We start from the raw sequence: 14,239 nt of genomic DNA, 5'->3' as shown, positions 1-14,239 counted from the left end.
TTCTCAACGATCGTGAGAAGAGCCCAAATATGTTTTGCTGCCATGTTTTTTATCACTTTTTTCGGAGCAAAGGATCTTTTCAGAAATAGCATGTCATGCAGCTAGAATCTGCACTATTTGTTATATAGAGTTCTCTTTTCAGCACACCTATTCATCTGAGGAACACAAAGAGACCATTCTCTCTCTAAGGTCTTAAAACTGGAGATTTGCATTAACTCTCACTTCCCTCTCCATGCTTGACTCACTGACATCCTGTTGCCTTCCGTTCCGCTTCCTATTGTTATGTGTAGCTTCATTCATGGAATCAGCTATCAGGAGTTATCCCCATGAGGAAGGAAATCAGCTATTCAGACACTTGCTTCAAGCTGCAGGTGAGATCTATCATTACAGGAGTGAATATGTTATAACCATTGCTTTCTCCTTAGCAACTTAACTGAGAACTGGTTCAGTGTTTGCATCATCTGACAATGAAATAGAGTCTTGCATATGAAAACTCATGTCACAACACATGTGTTAGTCTTTAAATTGCCACAGGATTCTTTGTTTATTTTTTCTATAAGACAACCAAATCCTACTTTGCATATTATTCAGAGGTAATGGAAGAGGATGTGAAGTATTTCAGTTTATCCCCCCCCCCCGCTTTTTAAAAGGGAGGATTCAGTCTATTTTATATGTAATACGCATGTAACAGGAATAACAATCAGTATCTTTTGCGTGTATTATAAAATTGTGTGTATATGTGGAGAGAGAGGGAGGGAGGGAGAGAGCGAGAGAGAGGCGGCAGAGGGGGAATAAAATATAAGCATATCTCACTCCCTCTTCTCACATTATGATTCACACCTGATGGGAAAGATAAGATATATCTACACCTCAATTTAGCAGGTTAGAACCCTTCTGCTGGGCATTCCCTAGGAGCAAGGAAGGTACGCACACACACACACACACACACACACACACACACACACACACACACACATTATTGCAGGAGAAATACATATAGACATTAATTAAAATGATAATGATAATATTTTTGAAATATTTAATTCCTGCATATGCTGTCTGAAGTACTATTATGAAGAAGAACCTACACCACAAAATTTGCTTCTTGTTTAGCTTGGCTCTAAAGGGAGAGATCTTCAGGAGATTTGGTGCTGGGTGCTATCAGTATGTTGATGACACCCAAATCTATTTCTCCATGTCAACCTCGTCGGGAGAAGGCAGAACCTCCCTAAATGCCTGCCTGGAGTTGGTGATGGGCTGGATGAGGGATAATAAACTGAGACTGAATCCAGATAAGAAGGAGGTACTTATTGTGTGGTGTTGAAACTTGGGAGATGTTTCTCTGCCTGTTCTGGATGGGGTCACACTTCTCCAGAAGGAACAGGTGCACAGTCTGGGAGTGCTTCTGGATCCTAGCCTCTCCCTGGTGTCCCAGGTTGAGGCGGTGGCCAGAGGTGCCTTTTATCAGCTTCAGCTGATATGCCAGCTGCGTCCATTTCTTGAGATAAATGACCTAAGGACAGTGGTACATAAGCTGGTAACCTCCAGACTGGATTAGAGTAGTGCGCTCTATGTGGGGCTTCCTTTGTATGTAGTCCAGAAACTACAGCTGGTTCAGAATGCTGCAGCCAGGTTGGTCTCCAGGTCATCTTGGAGAGACCAAATTACTCCTGTATTGAAAGAGCCACACTGGCTTCCGATAAATTTCCGGGCAAAATACAAGGTGCTAGTTATAACCTATAAAGCCCTAAATGGCTTGGGCCCTACGTATTTAAGAGAACGTCTTCTTCATCATGAACCCCACTGCCTATTGAGATCATCAGGAGAGGTCTGTCTGCAGTTTCCACCAGCTCATCTGGTGGCTACTTGGGGACAGGCATTCTCAGTTGCTACCCCGATGCTTTGGAACATGCTCCCTGCTGAAATAAGACCTCCCCATCTCTGACAATTTTAAAAAAATCTTTAAAAACACATTTTTTCACCCAGGCTTTTAATTAAATATCATTTTATTAGTTTTATCATTGTTTTAAAATATTGTTTTAAGGTTTTAAATTGTTGTAATATTTTAACATTTTGCTGTCATTTATTTTAACCAAGGTTTTAATTTCTTTGATATCATTTATCTATTTTAACTAATTTTTTAACTTTTCTGTTTTTGTTGTAAACCGCTCAGAGAGGTATGTTTTGGGCGGTATAAAAATATGTTAAATAAATAAATAAATAAATGCCCCTGCTGATATTAAATAAGCAGCACAAAAACTAACTACAGTATTCCTCCTTTCCATGCTGTTCCAGTAATGTGGGAAATCTGAGATCATGTAGTGGCCACAGTTGTGGTTACTGCTAAGGATGTGTGAACTGGCCCAGTTTGGGCAGTCCAAGTTTGAACTGGACCGGGTCCAGTTCTAAGAACTGGTTCGTGGGCTGGCTTAGGGGGTATAGTTGTAAAGGGGAAATCAGCAAGGATTCTTCTTTACAAATAAAGGGGATTCCCTATAGTAATGTGGGAAGGGTTGAGCAAAGGATATATTCTATATTTAATTTCCAGGCAATTGGGACAGTGATGACAGTGGAGCCAGCCACAGCAGTGACAGGGATATCAGCAGCAGGGGTTCCATTTTTGTTACCTCCATGCATGCGCAGAGGCCATTCGCGTTGAACTGGGTGGCTGAACTAGACCGGACCTGGTTTGCCCAAGGCCAGACTGGACCAGGGTGGTTGAATCTGGTCCAGAATTGAACTGAGCAAGCCTGGCTGGTTTTGTGCACATCCCTAGTTACTGCACACCAGTATCATTCATCCTGGGAAGTGGGGCTATACTAGGGTGAAAACAAGCTGTGCCAGGGACTGTTCCCATCTTCTGGAACTTACTACATCAGTATGGCATGGTAAGAACTCATGTCAAGAAAGGCCCTTAGAATCAGAACTGTGCTTAGATCTATTCATTTGATTTACATTAGAGTAGAAGTTGGAATTTGGACGCAACAGCTACTCACACCTGCTTTCCTAGCCTTCCCAAATGTGTAAAGCAGTACTCAAATACTGTCACAATACACTTTAGCTTGGGATATGAGGAGGCATCAGAATCAATGACTTGCAGCGACTAATTTGCTGGTGTGCTTGGTATGAAAGCTTCCACCTTCCTCTAAGCCAGGAAGTAGGCACGATGAGTTGCAGGATTCTTCCAACCCTACAAATCAGAGAAATACAAGGGTAAATGCACAGACTGCCCATGAGATTTTCTCTGTGCAGAACAGAGAGCTAGCTGTCACTCCTTTCTTGTATGTTCTGTCTCCTAGAAACTGGAATGAACCACCCTCTTACTGTTACTCTATTTTCCCATTAGGGTTGACAACTCAATTTTATATGTGAACATCCACAGGGCATTGTGCTGTTCACTCCAAACGGTCCCAGCAAATCAATGCAGACCGTTCTGTGCTATCTGCCATAAAACATCAGAGGCATTAAGAAAGGTTGCTGTACTAGTGATTAACTCAACCAACAGCTGAGCAAATAAGGCCCAGATAACCTACAACTGCCTATCCATTCACATATGCTGCCAATATTTGGTTTCATTTTTGTATCTTTATAGGATACTAGTCTAATTACCAGCGGATTTATTTGAACTGGTTAGTAAATGAAGCTGTTTTTCCCACCAACATCAATGTCAGTGATACCGTTGTTGGCATTCCTGTCATTTCCTTGTCTAATTTTCAAAGTAGCAAATGAAGCCTTGAATTAGTTGCAGGGTCTTCTACACAGTTTCTAATTAATCTTTATTTATTTGAAGAAGGAAACATAATGATAGTTTTTACTAAACCAACAGTCAGTGATCATTTACAGGAGTAGGAACGAGTGGAATCGAATCATGCATTTCTTTTTTTAAAGGGTTTGGCAGAACTAGAATTGGATCCACTCCATTCTGCTTAAACTCCAGAGTAGAATAGATTCTATAATCATCCAATGGCATGTACAGAGAAGCCTACTGTGTCTAGGCCTCTCTGTCAATAAGCCAGGCCATCCCATATTTGGCAGTAAAGGGTTAGTGACATCACCCATCATGACATACCAGAAACCTCTGGTGTGCAAAATGAGGCCTAGCATGGCCTTGGGATCCTGGAGGGTTCTGTGGAATGTCATGAATCTTCAGCCCATTTCAGAAACAATGACACCCTGGACTGACCTGGCCCTGGACACCAGAAAGGTGACAATGATACCTTTCTTGGCTGACATCCTAATGAATGAAGCATGTACATTTGTTCGACATAATGTCTAAGTGCCACTAGAGTTTCACTCAAATCAGAATCTGGATTGGAATCCTAGTTATCAGCTGACATACTGACTTACAAAATGTGGGTGTTTCTAACAGCAGCACCCATGCTTTGTTAGCCCCCATGATGCCTCCAAAGTACAGGCAGTATTGCACTCTTGCACAAAAATACTTTCCGGAGCTTGCCCACATCCTGGAAGTACTCTGTTATACTGGAAACACGCCGCTTGACTCCCCACTGACATGTTTCCAGTCTAACAGAGTACTTCTGGAGTGTGGGCAAGCTAAGGGAAGTATTTGCACTCTTGTACAATGTAGAATCCAGAGTAAAGAGTTTTGGTATGCAAGAACAAGGCAGTGGAGTTGAATCAGGAATATTAACGGTTTAATGAGACAGATATTATTTACAGAGAGGCAAGTGCAGTCTGCCTTCAGTGCTCTTGCTGCTGGTTGTTTGTTAGCCCTGCTCTACTCCAAGACTACTCCATTTCCCTGCTAACTGGGCAAAGAGGAACCCTTTTAAAGCTGTGATTCTCTTTATTTAGCAGGGGGAGACCAACTGGCCCTATCCACCCCCAGCACAGTACCTCCAGTGACTCTTGCTGGTGTCTGTCTGATGTTTCTTTTTAGATTGTGAGCCCTTTGAGGACAGGGATCCATCTGATTTATTGATATATTATTTCTCTATGTAAACTGCATTGGAAACATTTTTTTGAAAAGGGGTATATAAATATTTGTTGTAGTAGTGTTAGTAGTAGTAGTGCGACTCGAATAAAAGTAGCTAAAGCTTAATTCAAAAGCTGGCCCTGGATCAATGAATGAATTAACCAAGAACACCACATGCAAGAGTGCAATACTACCTGTACTTTGGAAGAAGTGTGGGGACGGTGCTTAGAAACACCCGCGCTTCCTAAGTCAGCATGTCAGCCATGCTGGAACTAGAATTCCAGTCCAGATTCTGATTTGGGTGAAACTCTAGCCGTATTTAGTCATTACATCATACATATGTACAGTTGTCTGCACACATGTGTATGTTTTTGTGTGAATGACTGTACATGCATTCATTTTTAATATGAACCTGGGTACAGGCTTCCTAAGAGTACAGATAGGAAATGTACTACTGTATGTGCATTGAATACAATGTGTGAATAACTATGTGTGTGTACAGATCTCTACATGCACATTGATTATAGGAACACTGAACATAATATATGAATAGGACTTCTGTCCCATCCCATCTACAGAATCATTTCTTATCTAAAACATACACATCAGTTTCCCTCACTGTTGTGTACATGTTATAGGGTAAGCCCGGCAAATTATTCAGACAAACCTAGAAAATTAATAAGCATTTTCATGTAATAGCATTTAATTGCTTTGGCTCATATTCATCTCTGGTCACCTTTCTGCCTGCCCCACTCCTTCCCACCTCTCTCTCAGACTCATTTGTTACTTTGGCCTGCTTCTCATTTCCTTCACATGCCCACACTCTGTCCCCCTACACTTGTTGTTGAAATTTAGTTTATGAGTTTGATGAGCCTTCTTTGCTTGCTTTAATCTTTTCATTGATAGCACTGTATAAATAATAAATAACCATAGTAATTTCCAAAGAAAAAATGAATAAAATACTTCAGATTGAAAATGCTACATTCACACACATTTAACATACACTTAAGCTAACCAAATTCTTGTTTGTCATATTTCAGAGCTTCTATCCCTTGCACATATAGTAAAGGGTATTTAACAGAACTGTGGGAACTGAAAAGACTAATAGTAGTGGGAGGGGCTTCTACCCACCAGAGACATCAGGGAAGAAGAACCTCTTTGTTGTTCGTGTGTCAACTCCAAGATGGCTGATGGTTACAGAAGCTCTTAATGTTATGTGTATTAATTCTTTAGTGTGTGAAAGAAACTCTGTTAAACTCTGTTAAACTCAGAAGCTCTTGATGTTGTGTATATTAATATTATAGTGTGTTAAATAAACTGTGCCTGGCCTTTTAACTTTTTAACCTTATTAATTTTTATTTGATATATTGTATCTATTTTATTAATGTATGCCGCCCTGAGCAGTAGTGCACTGAAGGGTCGGGGTACAATATTATTGTTGTTGTTTACACAGTCAGACAGGTGTTATTGACTGGTTTGTTTTATCCAGACATCGAGTCCTTCCCAAGGACCTGGGATGGCTGAATTTTATCATAAATGTTGTTGCTGTTATTATAATAGATATTGTCGCAGGATATAGGCTGTTCCCAGTAAAGTTGCTTTTTGTCATTGGCTGAAGGTGATTTCTGTGGCCCCTATGGTGTTGAGGTGCTCTTCAGGGGGTCTTTTGGAATTGCACCTATGTCTCCAATTACTACTGGGATGCTGCTGCTGCTGCTGATGATGATGATGATTATTAACAATACACTTCATCTCAGAAGATGCAAAAGTTATGTTCAATAGTAAAGGCTAGAGGAACTGGGAGTTAAGTTCCAACAGTATGTTCCATAATATTTTTGTGACAAGGAATGGCTTCAACTACTTAGAGCTGAGTTGTTAATGGAAGAATTCGTTGTCACATTCTGAGCTTACTGAAACCATGGATTGAGTAAGATCAGTGAGTACTTTCATTTGTCAAAGAACAGTATTTAAATTTCATCTCAGGTGTGTGAATAGTTATGAATTCTTTATATTTTCTTGCTTTTGGTATTAGCAAATGAGGGCACAGAAGACACAAAAGAAATTTCCAGTTAAATTTGCCAGATGTCATTTGACCCAAAATTGACTATGGCCTAGGGTGCGAAAAATCTTAAAGCCAGAATAAGATTGAAGCACAGCTGAATCTAAATGCTTATAGGGCTTGAGTTTCTGAACATTATCCCAATCTACTCCGTGCCCACTTATTTACATGCCCACAGCAAAAGTCAACCAGTTCACTGTGGTCCCATAAGTTAATCTATTCCAGTTTCTTTTTTTCCTGCACTTTCAGATATAACAATAGCTCCTCTTTAACTAGAATTTAGTTTCAGGAACTTCTATGAGCCATGCATAATATCACAAATGCACAGATTATCAAAAACAGTTCATGCACCCTCAAAGGGGTGCACTCCACCACATCAATCTAATCATGAAAAATACATAATGAAGGTTTCTGACAAAGACAATATTTGTTTGCTAACTTCTCTTTCAGAAAGATGCATGTTTTTATGAACTTCAAAAATCAATCCAGCCATATATAATGGAAAAATCAATGCCACACACTGGGATGCATATATTATGACTAGGTTTACTGTAGATGTCTTGTATGTTGTATCTAAAGAATGCTCTTTTAAAAAAAAAAACACCCAAATTGTACAATCCAAGCAGTATTACCTTACCATCTCAAATGCTAATGCTACATTTAACTATATTTCATCCCATGAAGCAAGCTCACAATTATTACAGTGTTTCTTGATGATTTCTGAGCAGTATTGATTATTTTTAACTGTCCACAAGTGAGCTATCCACATTGATTTACATGCTAAGACAGAATAACATAGAGAGTAATTTTGGTAGAGTTTAATATACAATTCCTTAAAATAAAATCTATGTACACAAACATTTTATTGGTGACAATGATTCATTTGTCAGTTACATTTTTTCTTATTGAATTCCACATGCAGATGAAAGAAACTGTTTATCTTTTTTCATTCACACAATAGCTCTGTGAGGCAGCATTAGGATGGCCCCACACTTAGAGGTGTGTAAGCCCCCTGAGAACTGTCATTATTCTCAAGGAAATTATTTTAAATTACTTGTTAGGACTCAGCCTTTCCCCTAAAATGGGGTTAGGAGTGAATCCACTTTTCAGCCAAAACAACAATAACAACAACAAATATTTATATACCGCTTTTCAACAAAAACTTCCAAAGCAGTTTACACAGAGAAATAACAAATAAATAAATAAGATGGATCCCTGTCCCCAAAGGGCTCACAATCTAAAAAGAAACATAAGAGAGACACCAGCAACAGTCACTGGAGGTTCTGTGCTGGGGGTGGATAGGGCCACTCTCCCCCTGCTAAATAAAGAGAATCACCATGTTAAAAAGGTGTCTCTTTGCCCAGTTAGCAGGAGTTGGTGCTTATGGGTTTCCCAGGTAACACCAGGACTTGCTTAGGTCCAGATTGGCATTACCACAGACCAACCAGAACAAAACATTGGACAATGGAAGGTGAAAGAAGGGTTGGCATCAGTGCCCCTCTCCCATACTTGATAATAACAAAAGGACTGAGCAGGTCTCTGAGTAAATTGGATGATTTGGGAGGACCCTAGGATGACTGCAAATAAGTTTAGTATGCATATACTAGGAAGCCTTCCCCAGGAAATTAAAAACCATAACAAAAGAAAATCTCCAACAGAGCAATCTTTCCCACTCAAGTGCAAAACCAATTTCCCACTATTAAACTAGCCTCAAAGATTAGAACCTCATTATTAGGTCAACCTCAAAAGGTGAGTCTTGCATCCAAAAGTGATCTCTACCCTTAGGCGATTCATCTCCCAAAATAACAAGCTTAGGAGCAAGACTTCCTTGTTGCCCTTCATCGATACTCAGATAAGAATTCCTGTTCAAGAAGGTGGAGCTCAACCCTTCTGTCAAACATGCTTAGTCTTTATGGTATAAAACCTCTTATCAAAAACTAGTATTTTATTCAGCGTTTGTGCTCAGTGTTTGGTTAGCCTTGCCCAGCCTGCTAACAGCCATTTGGTTTTACTTTCACATCACTGTTCCCAGGAATTGAGACTGCCCTAGTTCTCCTTATCCTGACCATCTACCCCATTGCAAGCCCAGAATGTGTTCCGTGGACAAGTCCTAGAGGTTCCCAAGCCTGAGAATCTCTGAGCTGAAATCACTATTTTGAGGTGCCCTCAATTCTTCACAAGCCACTAAACCTAGCTGCTCCGAGTTTCCCTCACCTGGTGGATCTCCAACCTCATAACTAGAACCCAGGCAAAGCTGCAAAATAGGTAGATATAACCCCTTCTCACAACTGCCCATTTTAGCACAAGGACTATTTCCCTTTGCTTCCCTTTTCTATCTTCTTGCTCATAAAAGCAGGGATTTTATCTGGTAAGAGATTTTGGGTTGCCCCCCCCCAAGTGTTTCATTGATTACAAGAGAAAGGGAAATACAGTGGCCTCTTGCTTCCTTTGCATCACTGGAATGTCCAAAATCAATGTTTCACATCTCCCTTAGTAAGGGTGATGATACATTTTTATTTCAAACTTTCCTGTGATACAAACAAGCATGACATATGATGCTTTTGAGCTTTCTGTTCCCCTTGTATGTGAAGTGGCTCTCAGTCTCCCCCCATTTTTTACTTATATGTGGTCCATTGAATTCAATGAGACATGCCATTAAAGGGGCATGGGGGTACCCCTTTAGGTCGGGTGAGCAGCCAGCATAACAAAGGCTCTGTTATTATAAGCCTCAAAATTGTATTAGTACGCTTATAACTTTGCTACACTTGTCTAAAAATTGGACAAATAAGGACCAATGTATCAATTTTCAGCACTTCTTAACTTGCTGTACATGTGGCAATTTTTACCAGATCACTTTGAAATCAAGCACATTTGTAGACCTCGTTGGGGTAAATCATACATGCCAAGTTGCAAGTTATTAGCTCGACAGATGCCATATTTATATGGCATCTGCTGAGCTAATAACTTACAACTTGGCATGTATGATCTACCACAATGAGGTCTATGCCTGGTTTCAAAGTGATATGGTAAAGAATGCCACAAGTATAGCAAGTTAAAAAGTGCTGAAAATTGACACATAGGTCCTTCTTTGTCCAATTTTTGGACAAGTGTAACAAAGTTAGTGAAAATGACTGATGTACTGTCAGGCTTGTCTAGGAGGGATGCCTTTTAGTGGTTTGGTGTACCACATTTTTGGCAGCAGGGAAGCAACCTACCTAGAGAACAGGAGGCTGTTGGTTCGAATCCCCGCTGGTGCTTTCCCAGAATATGCGAAACTCCTATATTGGGCAGCAGTGATATAGGAAGGTGCAGAGGGCATTATCTCATACTGCACAGGAGAAGGCAAAGGTAAACCACTCCTGTATTCTACCAAGAAAACCACATGGCTCTGTGGTCACCAGGAGTCAACACCAACTCAACAGCACAACCTTTCCTTTTTTTCTTCAAAAGTTATTAAGGATTTCCTGCCCCACTAAAACCTTTGGCTAGCAAGCCCTGGCAAAGTTATGCGGAGCATGGCCGGTATGACAATGAGACCAGAATGCAGACACAGCCAATGTATTCTTTTGCTAGTACAATGCCTATTTCTTTAGTAACTAGTATTTGTAAGCCCATTTTAATAACGGGCTCTAGTGGGGGGTGGGTGCTGCTTTTGGCCTCACCTTGGGCTGCCAGCGGGCCCAGTCCCCGTCGCAGCCGCCACCAGCGTGGCCAGTCTTCTTCTTAAAGAATTTTCAGCCCGTTAGATTAACGGGCGCTAGGAGGGAAACGGGCCGCCTTCCCTGCTCCGTATTGCTGCTGGGAAACCGAGTGCTGCCGGGCTAAGTCGGGTGTCTGCCTTTGAGCCACTCTCGCCCGCTCCCTTCTCCTTGCGGCCCGGCCCGGCCCAGCCAGGCCTGCTGACTCGCCTCTGCGGTCGGCCCCGCAACCACCAACTGTGGCCACCGCTGCCCTGGGCCCCACTCGCCGCCGCCATCACTTCCCCGTCCAGCATCGCTTCCCCGGCGCCGCTTCCCCGCCGCTTCCCTGCACCGCTTCCCCGGCGCCGCCATCGCTTCCCCGGCCGGCTTCCCCTCGCCGCTTCCCATGACCCAACATGGCCGCCCGCACATGCTCAGAACTGCCGAGAAAGACACAGGCGGCACAGGATCACGCTCAAGCCTTTTATTATAGAGGATGGCATGTGAGCTCTCAGGGGAGGGGGACATGGAATGGACAGGTGGGGAAAGTCAGCTGGGTAGTTAGAGCAAGGTGGGTGAGATGTAGTGATTGTTTGGGGAGTGTATGGAATGAATTTGAAAATTCAGAGACATAGAAGCACATAAACAGAATCACAATCACATGCACAGAAACACGAACAGAAAAGCAAACACATACATGCAACACACAAACACACAATAGGAGTGTGCACAAAATCACCTGGTCCGGTTCAGTTCACATTCGAAATGGATCCAAACCATCCCAGGCCAGTTTGGTTTGGGCCCCCTTTGAACACCTCCAGTTTGTTTCGGTCCGGCAGGGGGGGCCGGGGTTATGAACATTTTTGGAAAACTTATTTTTTCCCTTTTTTTACTCACCCCCTCTGAGTGAGTGTTTAAAAATTGCCTGGTTCAGGTGTCTTCAGCCCGTTTCTGGGCCTGTTCGCTGGCACGCTGGCCATTTTTAAGGCCACCTCACCTGCACAGTGGGACCCTGCATGGCCTGGCAGGGTCCCACAGTGCAGGTGGGGCGGCCACCAAAATGGCCACCGTGCCAGGGAATAGGCCCAGAAAAGGCTGAAGATGCCCGAACCAGGTGATCTTTACAAAAAGGCTGGCGGCGGGAGGCGGATCCTCCATTGACCCCCATCACCATCTTGGAGAAGTTCCCTGGAGGGGGTAAGTTAAAAGAATAAAGGAAATAATAATTACAAAAAAAGTTTGATGAACCCCTGAACTGGGGGTGGCATTCAGTCTGGAGTTGAGCTGAGCCAGGGGTGGTTCAGCTCAACCCCAAACCTTCAAACTGAACCAGTTCAATATTGAACCAGTTCAGATTTGTATCTGTTCGCACACCCCTAGCCCACAACACAAAAATGCAAACATGCATGCAGCACAAACACGAACCCAAACACAAGCACATATGCAGAAACATGTGCACATGTACACATGTGCACATGCATGCACACAAGCATGCACATGGTCTGTGCACAGGCAAACATGCTTATAAGCATATGTGGAAAAAGCACACATAAGTGGGGGAGGACACACACATATGCATGCTCACATACAGGGCGACACCCACAATCACATGCATAGGCATGGAACAACACATGCCATCACACACACAGGCATGGAAAAATGCACACAACCCAAACACAAGCAAACAAAGACAACACAAAGGCATATGGGGAGAGAGAGCAAAAGCAAGAGCGAGAGAGAGCTGCGTGTTCATGTGCAGAAATGAAAAGATACAGGATACCATGGGACATCTTTGCTGGTGCTGGTCACTCCATTCACCCCATCTTGATTTGGGCCTCAAAAGTGTTGGGAATTCACTCTGGTAGGAGAAACCCTTTTTCATTATAGCAGAGTGCACAGAGGCACAACACAGTGGAATTTAGTTAGGCATGCGTGTATACTGAGAGTAAAATAACTTGGAGCCAGTTCATAGTTTCAAATCAATATAAATTGTATTTATTAGAGAACTCCATTCTAGATAGGAAAGTGAGGAGTTAGGATCTCTAATCTATAGAGCTGGATGCAGATGGATTCTGCATCTCTGCACACATGGAGCAGGGAGAGGAGCTTGCATGTTGCAAGGTAGAAGGAACAGGAAGAGAAGGGAGAGAGGAAGAAAGTGGCTGGAAGGAAGGAAGTTTCCCTGAGAGTATCAATCTACATTCCATAGGGATAGTGTCAGAACAGTAGAGAAGGGATGACCAATGTCTTGACCCTCTAGCCCTCTGACTCACTAGTCTGTCCTCCACTGTCATTGAGACAAGAGACAGCGCAAAGTCCTTCACTTCCAACAGCCCCTCTCGATGTCTTGTGACTCCGTTCACAAGATTCATTTTCTCTCTCAGCTTTTCAAAGCAGGGTCTTGGTAGTGGCTTAGTGAGTATATCTGCAAGCATTTCATTTGTTGGGCAGTAGATCAGCTTGATTAGTCCATCCTTTTGCAGACTTCTCATGACATGGTACTTCACATCAATATGCTTGGTATGCCTCTTTACATCTTCTTGGTTGGAGATTTGAATGCAGCTTTGGTTGTCTCCATACACTGATATGGGCTGTAGTACATCTATACCTAGATTTTTCAGTAGTTCACACAGCCATTGTATCTCATGACAGCCCTGTGCAGCTGATACCTATTCTGCTTCAGTGGTTGATGATGCTGTTATGTCTTGCCTTGTGCTTGAACAGCTTATGGCTCCATCTCCATAGAAAATTATGTGACTGCTGGTGGATTTCCTTTCTGTTAGGTCTCCACCTCAGTCTGCATCTACATATGCTTTTAGTTTTGGTTGACTGTTAGCTGGCAGCTTGAGCTTAAAGTGTGCAGTACCCTTTAGGTACCTAACAAGTCTCTTAATTGCATTCCAGTCCTTGACTGTTGGTGATGCAGTCTTTCTGCAAAGTAAGCCAACTGCTGTACTAATATCTGGCCTAGTGAGTGTACTAATATATAGAAGCTTACCCAATGCTTCACGATATCTATGGTTGTCAGATAGTGGCTCAGTTTGATCTTCTTGCTTTGTGTAGTTCACTTCCATTGGAGTTGGTGTAGGATTCACATTTTCCAGTCTGAGCAGGTTTATCAGGTCTTTAATTTTCAGTTCTTGGTTGATGAGGAAACTTCCATCTTTCTCTCTTTGTACTTGAATCCCCAAGTAGTGTGCAATGTTGCCAAGTCGCTTGACTTCCACATTACTGTTCAGATGATGCATTATTTCATTGCTGTCATCTGGATTCTCATAGGCAAGAATCAAATCATCAACATACGCCAAAATGTAAGTCCATTTGCCATCTCTGCATTTGGTGTACAGGCAGGGAACAGCTTCACTTCTTTTGAAGTGTGCTTGAAGCAGCATGTCATTTAGTTTTGTGTTTCATGCTCTGGCAGCCTGTTTTAAACCATAAATGCTCTTTTGCAGTTTGCATACAAGGTCCTATTTGCCTTTCTTTAAAAAAACCTGGTGGTTGTTGCATGTAAATATCCTCTTCTAGTTCGCCATGAAAAAATGCCGTTTTCACATCTAGGTG

This window comes from Hemicordylus capensis, chromosome 3 (assembly GCF_027244095.1).
Source record: "Hemicordylus capensis ecotype Gifberg chromosome 3, rHemCap1.1.pri, whole genome shotgun sequence".
Taxonomy (NCBI): domain Eukaryota; kingdom Metazoa; phylum Chordata; class Lepidosauria; order Squamata; family Cordylidae; genus Hemicordylus; species Hemicordylus capensis.
This window is presented reverse-complemented; position numbering follows the sequence as displayed.